We start from the raw sequence: 9,883 nt of genomic DNA on the forward strand, positions 1-9,883 counted from the left end.
CTATTCTTCTCATGAAAAGGAGTGGAATAAACTCCACTCATAACATTGAAAAAAAATTACCAGTTTTTTTTCTTTTTTAATTATTCCGTGTTTTGTTGTTAAAGAATTGGGTTAGGGATTTGTAATCCCATTCCATTAAAAGATGTTCAAAATTTGTCTTAGTCGCAGTGACGGATTTTCAACTAGCCTGGTTAGGGTCGCTTGACTGAAAGAGAGCCGCAAATAAATCGATTAAAAATTTAATTTTCTTGTTGCCATATAAACAAGTTAGTAGAAATATGAATTATGTCAATGATAAAATATTTGGACAATATTAATACTAAATCAAGTAACTCGTAATTGTTTTATTATTTCACTAGATTATTAGAATATTTATAAACATCGAATCTGTACTTGAATAAAATTGTACACAAAAGTGTGGCAATACAGAATTGCAGAATCAGAGTTGTGGTATTAGGTCATTGATTCAGCGGGCACTAACCTTAAGGGATAAAATGAAGGTGAAGTATTTGCGCACTTTTGTCACTTATGAAAATCAAATCTTATAAGGAGGTGAATAAAAATGGTATCATATCCAGACGCCATTTACTTTTGGTCTGTTATGGATAATTTCTGTTCAGCCATAAATTCTTTTAAACATCCCTATGCTACCCGCTTCACGCCACTGAATGGAATAAACCCTACTCACAAAACTGAAAATAATCCCCTGTTTTTTATTAAAAATATCTTGTCTTTGGTTAATAAAGTACTCGGTTAGATTGGAGCCCTCGTTCCATCAAAAGACGTGTAAAATTCGTCTTCGTGGCAGTGGTGGATTTTCAACTAAGCAGGGTAGGCAGCTTCCTATGGCTGAAAGACAGCTACAAGTAAATTGATTAAAAACTTATTTTTCTTATTGCCAAATAAACAAGTTTGTAAAAAACATGAATTCGGTCAATGATAAAACATTAGATCAATATTAATACTTAATCAAATATTATCGTATGTATTTTATTATTTTTTACTCGGCTATTAGAATATTTATTAACACGGAACCTTTATTTCTAAAACTGAGTGCCATGCAGTTTGGAAAAATAAGTAGATAAACATAATATATTTAATAAATTAAATAAACCAAAAAAATATTTATCTAAAATAAATCATTAACATGTCGAAAATGCATAGTAAATGAGAAACTAAAAAAAATTTAATGTTAAAATTGATAGAAATTATTAAAAAACGAGATGGGTCATAATATCACTGCTTAGGCCCTATTATACCTAAATCCATCACTGTTTTGTGAATCAACGGTATATCTAAAACGGGAGGAGTTCAAGAAGGATGCATAGATGCAAGACGTCAGTATGAAGGAACTACAGTATTTTCGTATATATAGATTAATTTCTTAAGATCAGGAATAGATGAACGTGGCCAATGCTGGAGAAGAAAAGCGAAAATTAAACGATGCCTTTAGTATTAAATGTCTTGAACTGACATCTGTGGTATAGAAATTTACTAGTTATACGGCATCTCAGATACTTTTGTAATTCGATTATTATATAAAATTCAAAAGCCCATCTCAATATAGGAATCTTACAAATTTAAATGGGAATGCTAACACTAAGCTGTGCTACTTTACAGGACTCTGAACTTTCTCTGATACATTCGAACTTGATCATTGAATACCATCTTCTCTCTGTGTTGATAGTTAAGTCCACTTTTATTATTACTGAGATCATCGCTTCTTATTCCACCCTTTTTAATAGTATTAGACATTTTACTACATTTGGTACTATTTATTATGATACCCCCTCCCTCTTTTAATAAATTGGTAAATTTAGTTTTACATTACAATATATTTTTAACTTAACTAACAAATTGGCGGCTTACTTTAGGTTATCAGTTTTATTTTAGTCGCATTGTGAATGCATATTTTTTCGTTTATTTATTATGATAAAAGGCTGTCCGATATCCATGTTCATATATAATATTATTGAAGTAAACATTAATGTTTACTAGGTTGACGAACATTAGCATTATATCGACCGGTAGCACGACATTGGTGTCATGCGAAAACTGTCGGGCAAATGCCGATGACCCTATATTGATGTCACATAAATGTTTATTTTATGGATGTTTTTAAATTTTATTTTAATTATTTAATACTAATTATCCTTTATAGTATGAAAATTATTATTAATTTAACTAATAATTTATGTATTTTATGAAAATTAAGATCATGAGCGCCCGAAAACTCGAAAAACCGCCAGCGAAAGAAGTCAACCAAACAAAAGAATTCCGATCAGACGTGCAAACGACATAGCGTTAAGATTGGTGCATATATATATATATATATATATATATATATATATGTGTGTGTGTGTGTGTGTGTGTGTGTGTGTGTGTGTGTGTGTAATGATATTTTAACTCTAATTTCAATTTAATTAATTTTCAAGATTTTAACTTAATTTAGCCCATAGTAACTTCCTTCTAAAATATTCTCTTATTTCGTGATCCAATTCCACTGTCTCTACTTAATTAATTCAAGAGAAGCTTTGTTGAATCAGCTAAAATCTAACTTTCCCATACTGGGCGTCAAGAGGCAAAATACCGCTGATGAGGCAAATTCTTTTTTAAAATCTCCCTGTGCTTCCCCTGCCTTCTCCGCGCGTGTAACGAAAATCCCTATGGAAATCTCGTAATACATTAGCACTGTAAAGAAGTATTTTCCCTATCAAAATCATAGGTTATATAAGACCAGGGATAAAATGTCTAAGAGTTTTTTCCTCATTCCTTTGCTGTGTCTTTCTGTGTGCTCATCGCTTGTACATATGCCTGCTTCTTCAAAATGAAATAAAACGATGTCACGAAATTAAAAGTATCTTCACTGTCTTCAAACTGCATTCTGCTTCCCATAAAATAATGGTTACATACATATATATATAAATTGAATGTCCGTTTCCTTTGTTTGAACTTCATATAATTTTTCACTCCCTGACGGAATCGAAGGAAATTCGACATATATACGCCTTAACCCCTAGAAGGATTAACTCAGCAATTAAAATATTGTTACATCCCCTATAGAGAGTGAAATGGGATCAGAATGATTTTACGTTTTTCTGTTATGACTTCGGAACACCATATAGCAAAAAATATTTTTATACTATCGTACCTGCTTGTGTTTACACAATATATTAAAAAAATTCTCAATTTTTCTTGATGTATTATTTTCTATACAAAGTAAAAATACTTAATAAGTTTTACTCGGAAATTGGAGCATGAAAAATGGTAAATAGAGTTCTTTATATATCGACTGATTCTTAGTTCTGGTTCAAAATTCTCCGTTTTAATATTTACAAAGTAATCATCTGCCTTTCTGTTGTTTCTATGAGTACAGATTTTTGCTTAGTTCAGAATATATTGAATTTTTCTGCATGTTTGATACTTTATATACGAAATGAAAATGCATAAATAGCTCAACCCTATAAACTGAAAAATGCTAATTAAAGTCCCCTTTATATTTTTGAGTCAAACTAATTTAAAATTTTCACTTCAATTTTAATGCATCCCATTAATATTTAATACTAAACTATCATCTCTGATTTTAAGAGATACACAATACAAAGAATAAAGATCATCTGCTTTCTGATATTTCTACAAGCTGATAGGTTTCTGCCTAATGCAGAGTATAGTGGATTCTTCTGTATGTATAATTCTTATTGTAGGAAATAAAAGTGGATAAAGTGCTTAATCCGGCTGCGAAAACTTGTGAATAGTAAATCTCCATACCCATTAAAAATCTCCATATGCCTGTGGGTATGCCAGATTGATAGAACATTCTTACTGCTGGGTTACGCATTCAATGCAACCTTTATTCCAAGAAACATCTGCCTTTCTGGCATTTCCGCTTGTTATGAGTCTTTGACAGATTTCTGCTTAATGCAGAATATAATCAATAATTTGCTATTATAAGTTATTATACAGCATTTTTGCATCAATTTATATTGACAGACTATACTTAATAAAGCGTTTCATTATTGCGTTGCTGAAAAAATAATTATGAGTTTTTCGACCATCAGTCCACACCTCGAAACGTTTTCAATCGAATCACACGTAAGAGTTTTAACTGATTGACGAATTTCACAGCAGGAGTGCAGGCATTTAAGTACGTGAGAGGAAAAAACTAAGCAACGACAGAAATCATCAGCTTGAATCTTAATCACTAGGCTGGTAGCGTTGCTTCGTTAATAAGTCTACCGACATTTTGTCACCGTTGTTAATTCACAACGGTTTTTAAATATTTGAATGTTTCAATGCACACAAGGCTTTTAAATAAAATAACCACGTTTCTGTTTTTGCAAAAAACAATTTGCTTAACAAAGGTTGTTCAAATTTTTTGCAACTTTATCAACTCGACAAAATAACTGTATTTATAGAAACAGTGCGGATCTTCAAATTTATTAGACTGTCACTGTAAATTGATTATTTATTCTAGATTTTATTCTTAACCTCTTATAATGATTTAATAAAAAATAATAAGTAAGTAATAACCTTAATAAATAAGTAACCTGTAATAAAAAAAAAATAAGTAAGAACCAATTCCAACTGAAAACTGGCAGAACCAGCATTTGTCATTTTCCATTTTTGCTGATCTTTATAAATTTATCCGTTTATTATTTTCATCGCCATATCATATATACGAATAAAATATTAAAGTATTAAATAATAATAGATAAAAGAAAAAAGTCAAAAATGCGTACTTAGGAAATTTGAATAAACCTTTTGAATTCAATGCGAAGCCGATTTTATAATCGATGCATGATTAAAATGTTCTGTTCTTCTGTTGAAAAACCCTAATTTGTGGGATTTAAAGGATGCCATATGATCTTCTACAAAATTTTCTGACCATAAATAATTACTTGATTAGTTTGTTTCTTGATAAGGCAATAATAATAATAATTTTTTATTATAATTTTATAATGATAATTATTTTTTAGATTGTGTGAATGGTGCCATTAAGAGCTAAAGCTCTTATTAATTCTAATTCTTAAAGCATCACAAAAACATCAGTTTTTTGGTTTTTTTTATGTTTGTTGTAGTTGATTTGAGTTCCTATGACGAAAAATTATGTAGTATTTCTTAAGTAAGTATAATAGTTCTAAAGAAAGATAGTGCGGTACAGCTTTGTGTAGTTCTTGAGTCAATAAACTCCAATAAAGAACAAAGAAAAACAAAATGTCTCACGAACAAGGTTATTTCGATTGGAACACGATTCGCAACAGAAATAATGTGATATTTTAACAATGACAGAACCATCAAATATTACTATTGCCATTAGAATGAATTGCTATTTATTAGGTCAAATGACTTTTGACTATAATAGCCAATCAGCAATAAATATTAAATTATTAAATGAATGTCTTTAAATAAAATTATCACATTTTCTCAAGTTAATACTTTAGTTATCTTCATACATGGGAAGATAAAAATAGATTCCAAAATTCCATGTACCTATGGATATTGGATTTTTGCCGATCTTACGACACTCTACTGGTGCGATATAGGTTAAGCTAAAATTAAGAAACTATACTCACGTCTAGAGAAAAAAGTTATTAAATAAAAGAAAACAACATCTATAGTCTTTTTTCAATGGCAAATCAGTTATTATGAACTCGATACATAAAGTAAATTTCAATTCAATTCGATTCCAAAATTTCATACCTTAAGACCTATGAGCTAACGCAGTGGTCGACAAACTCCTTAGTCAACAGAGTCAATTATCAATAGTTCAACGACTGAAATCTCTTTTGAGAACAACATTTTTTAAAACTTAAATTATAGAGATAGCTATATTTTTATTCACTTAATTAGGGTGCTTTTGCTCACAAGCCAAGATTTGCCACCCACTAGTCTAATGTCTTCTTACAAGTATAGTGTAGAATAAGATATCTTTCTCGTCATGAAAATTACTGAGTTCAGTCTCAGCACAAACCTCATTTAATTTTACAAGAGTAAGTAAATCCAATTAAATTTTAAAACTAAGAAAAACCTAATATGCAAGCAGCTTTTAAACTCGTTTAATTAATAACCTTGTATAGAGTAATTAATATTTTTTTTGTTTAGATAAAGTATATTCTACCTAGATTCGAGCTTTAGGCAAACTTGAAGACATTGAATAATTGTCCAATTTTCGAATATAATCTCTATTACAATAATATCAATTTCGAAAGCAATATAAATGCTTACAAAAAAAGGGAATTATTTCCTTCTAAGATTTTTCAAAAGGCATTAAAATTCTAAATTTTAGAAATTTGAAGTTAAAAATTTCCATTAATGTTCAATTGGTTTCAGTATTTGAAGCTATTATGCTAAGATATGGGATGTATCTCTATTATATAATATACGTATGATAGGAAGTTAAAGTAAATGCATCAGTAATTTACTGTTCAGGAGTTTCAGAAGCTGAGGATCATTATGCCTGTAGCTCTAATGATTCTATAAACAGTGGCGTGGTCACAAGAGGAAAGAGAGGCAGTGGTTGGCGACATGTTAGTGACGTAGACGAGGTAGATGGCACTCGGGCATAGTGTTATTCTCCATCTGCGTATCAGTTTGATCTCTGGAGATATATGCCGTATTGGATTCGCTATAAGTATCACTAAAAAATTGCTTTAAAGTAAGAAAAGGGCCTTGCAGTTGACAACCCACAGTGAGCAAAAGCATTAATCAAATAAATTTCAGGTAGAGTGTATGATTAGCACATGGAGTACCAAACACATCAAAATTTCTGAAATAATTTTGAATCCATTTGTATATAGAATAATCAATAAAGTACTTATAAAAGTAAAGTACTCAAAATCAGTAAAGTACTCAAAAGTTCACAATTTTAATTGTAAATATCTCCGCCAATTTTACAGATAACTTCATGAAACTTTTTCTTGTGTTTTTGCTATGGTATAGTGTATATTTTTCTAATGCGTCTTTCAGTCGATTTCCTTTATTTTTTAAAATTATTTTATAACTTCTTTATTCGCCCGTAAGGACTTTATAACTTTCCTAATAAATTCAGTATAATAATTTTATTATAGGTACGAATTACTTCCCTGGCTATACGAAACGCCGTTTGTAATTTAAAGAACTTAAAAGCACTTTACTGATAACCCTATATACTTGAGCCGAATTGATGTTGATTACTGCTCAAACATCTTGTGTATTGGTTCAGATGTAGATTTTCCTAACATTTTGGAACAAGACAGGAGAAATGCATAAAACTAAAATATTTATCAGGGAATTTTGATTGAGTCTAGGAAGTTGAGGAAATGTGCGCTTTTTGAATGACAGTTAAAACGATCTCCAGCTTCGCTAAATCCGTCCTCAACATATCGACAATCCCTTCAAGACTGTGCCTAGAGCATAAATGTCAATCTTCTCCATGCATTACTGGGATTAGGGGGGGGGATGAGTGGTGAAGTTAAAACGTAACTGTAATTTTTCATTTATATAATTGAACAAGCGAAGATTCCTAGCTGAACAACAACCTTTAAATACAACAATTTGAACCATTAAAAAGTTGACACTTCATAATATTAGACAAAATTAATTTCAAAATTTGTTTTTAAAGTTATTGATATCACTCTTTGAAATTATGCCATTTACATTTTTTTACACTATAATATGTGTTTTAATGATAGGTAATTAATGATTACAAACCAGTGTTATTAATTTTTCATGTATGGATCCTTATTCTTCATTTCTATTGTTAGCCGTTTATGATTACTGGTTGTGCTAAATGGCGCAACAAACAGGTTGAATTAATAGAAGGAACAAAATTGACATACATTTGTACAGGATGAACTAGTTTTGAACTAGAGGAAAGACTTTTTTTTTTCAATTTATGAGCTATACTTGATTTTTTTTTCAACAATGGCAGTGGTGAAACATTACAGTACAAAAAAAAGTCATTTAAAAAAATCTAATTAAATGTATAACAATATTATTTTAATGCATAATCCAATGCAAATGTTTCGAATAAAGATAATTTCTCTTTAAAAATATTATTTTGAAAAAATATATATTTCATTCACTGTTGTCTTATATTTTTATGAATCATATCTAAGTCTATAATTCAGAGTGGGCAAGTATACGAAATAATATATCTACGATGTTATAAATATATATTATAAAGGCTGACTTTAATTGGTGTCGTGTTAAAATAGCTGGTAGATTTAGATTAACAGTATGTTTTAAGCCCATTTCAGAAGTGGCATAATTTTATACTAGTGTTAAAGCACGAGAACGACACTTAAATAACTTCCCAACATATCGAAATTCAATGTCCTACCAATGTAAGAGAAAAGAATTCCTAGTTAAAATTACTAATTTCAGATAGGCATTCGTGCCTGAGCCTATCCTCAAACTGAGATCAATACTACTTCTAGGTTGATGTATTCTGTGCTCTATTTCAATGTTTAACCCTAAAATGTCTAAGAAATCCTAATTACTTTTTAGCTTAATTACTACTCAATATGGCTATTCCGTTTTTAGCTGTTGATTCTAATGCACCTGTACCCATTTCAGTAGCGCCAAGCGTTATGGCGAGCGTGTGTGGGTGAGTGGTTGCTGATACTGTGTCAAGTAAATCTGACGACTTTGGTTGCGGGTAGATGGCGCCACAACAGCTGTACGAAGGTTGAAGGCTCATCACGTCCGGGTCACCACTGTGGCGATATGCTATGAGCGAGGATAGAACCTGGGACCTTGTGGTTCACAGTTCAGTAACATGACCATGATACAAAAGCAATTGCTCGCGTAGCATAGTTGTTAACTGGCTTGTAAGCTTTCACCACACTTATTATGAACAGATGTCCAAAGGTGAAAGATGAATATATTTAAGTTAGAATTGCATTAAACTGTGGATAAGTAATCTTGAAAGTGAAGGAAACAACCTACAAGGAGAGATAAACGATTGTAGGAAAACTAATGTCTCAGATTCCAGAATAAACTATCGGCAGTAGACAATGATCACGTTGAAAAGGATTTTGCAAATACCATAAATATCGGAATTATTATCTTATCCAATATTATTATGTATTTGAAGAATGTTTGCCTTTCATTTCATTCTTGGTTTAGTCCACTTGTATTTTTGCTTCTCTATGAGGTTACATGATGAATATTTCAAGAAGAATTTCACAAATTTTATTCAGGATTGGTTGACAAAATAACTCTAGAGGAGTCTTCCAACTCTTAATATTTTCAATCAACATCAATTTGAGGATTCCTTTATTCTTTGAAACGAAATATTCCTTTATCGAAAATATATTCAAACGTCGCAAGCTCTTTCTCCCTCTAAGCTTTGAAAATTAATTTTTCTGTAAAACATTGGTAGAATCTATATCCATAAAAAATACATTTAAATATGCAAATAAGAAAGTAGAGGCTGATTCTTTTTATCTTGAGATGTAAAGAAATGAAAAATCTCCCCTGAGCCATTTCCAAAAATGTTGTGAAAGTACAACTATTAGGTTGAAAAATAGGGAAAAGAATGTCACAACCTTCCGACAAGATGTCCCATGTTTAGTTTAAAACAGTATGTAAAATTAAGTGCTGAAAATCTCTTTTCAGTCCTTAAAATGCAAAAACTGTTTGATATTAGGAAAATTAGATCCCTGATCCTCTGAGCTGAATCTAGATTTTCATTCTGCCTATAACTAGGTTTAGAGGGTATCAACCTGATATCAGTATATTATGAACCTGAATATAATATTGACCTGAACTTAATATCAACCTGAACGTAGTATCATATAATACCAACCTGATATTAGTTAATATATTGAATATAATTTCAACCTTAATATAAAATATCAACCTGATATCATTATTGGGTGCCTTATATAAAGTATTAGGT

Source organism: Argiope bruennichi, chromosome 5 (assembly GCF_947563725.1).
Source record: "Argiope bruennichi chromosome 5, qqArgBrue1.1, whole genome shotgun sequence".
NCBI lineage: Eukaryota > Metazoa > Arthropoda > Arachnida > Araneae > Araneidae > Argiope > Argiope bruennichi.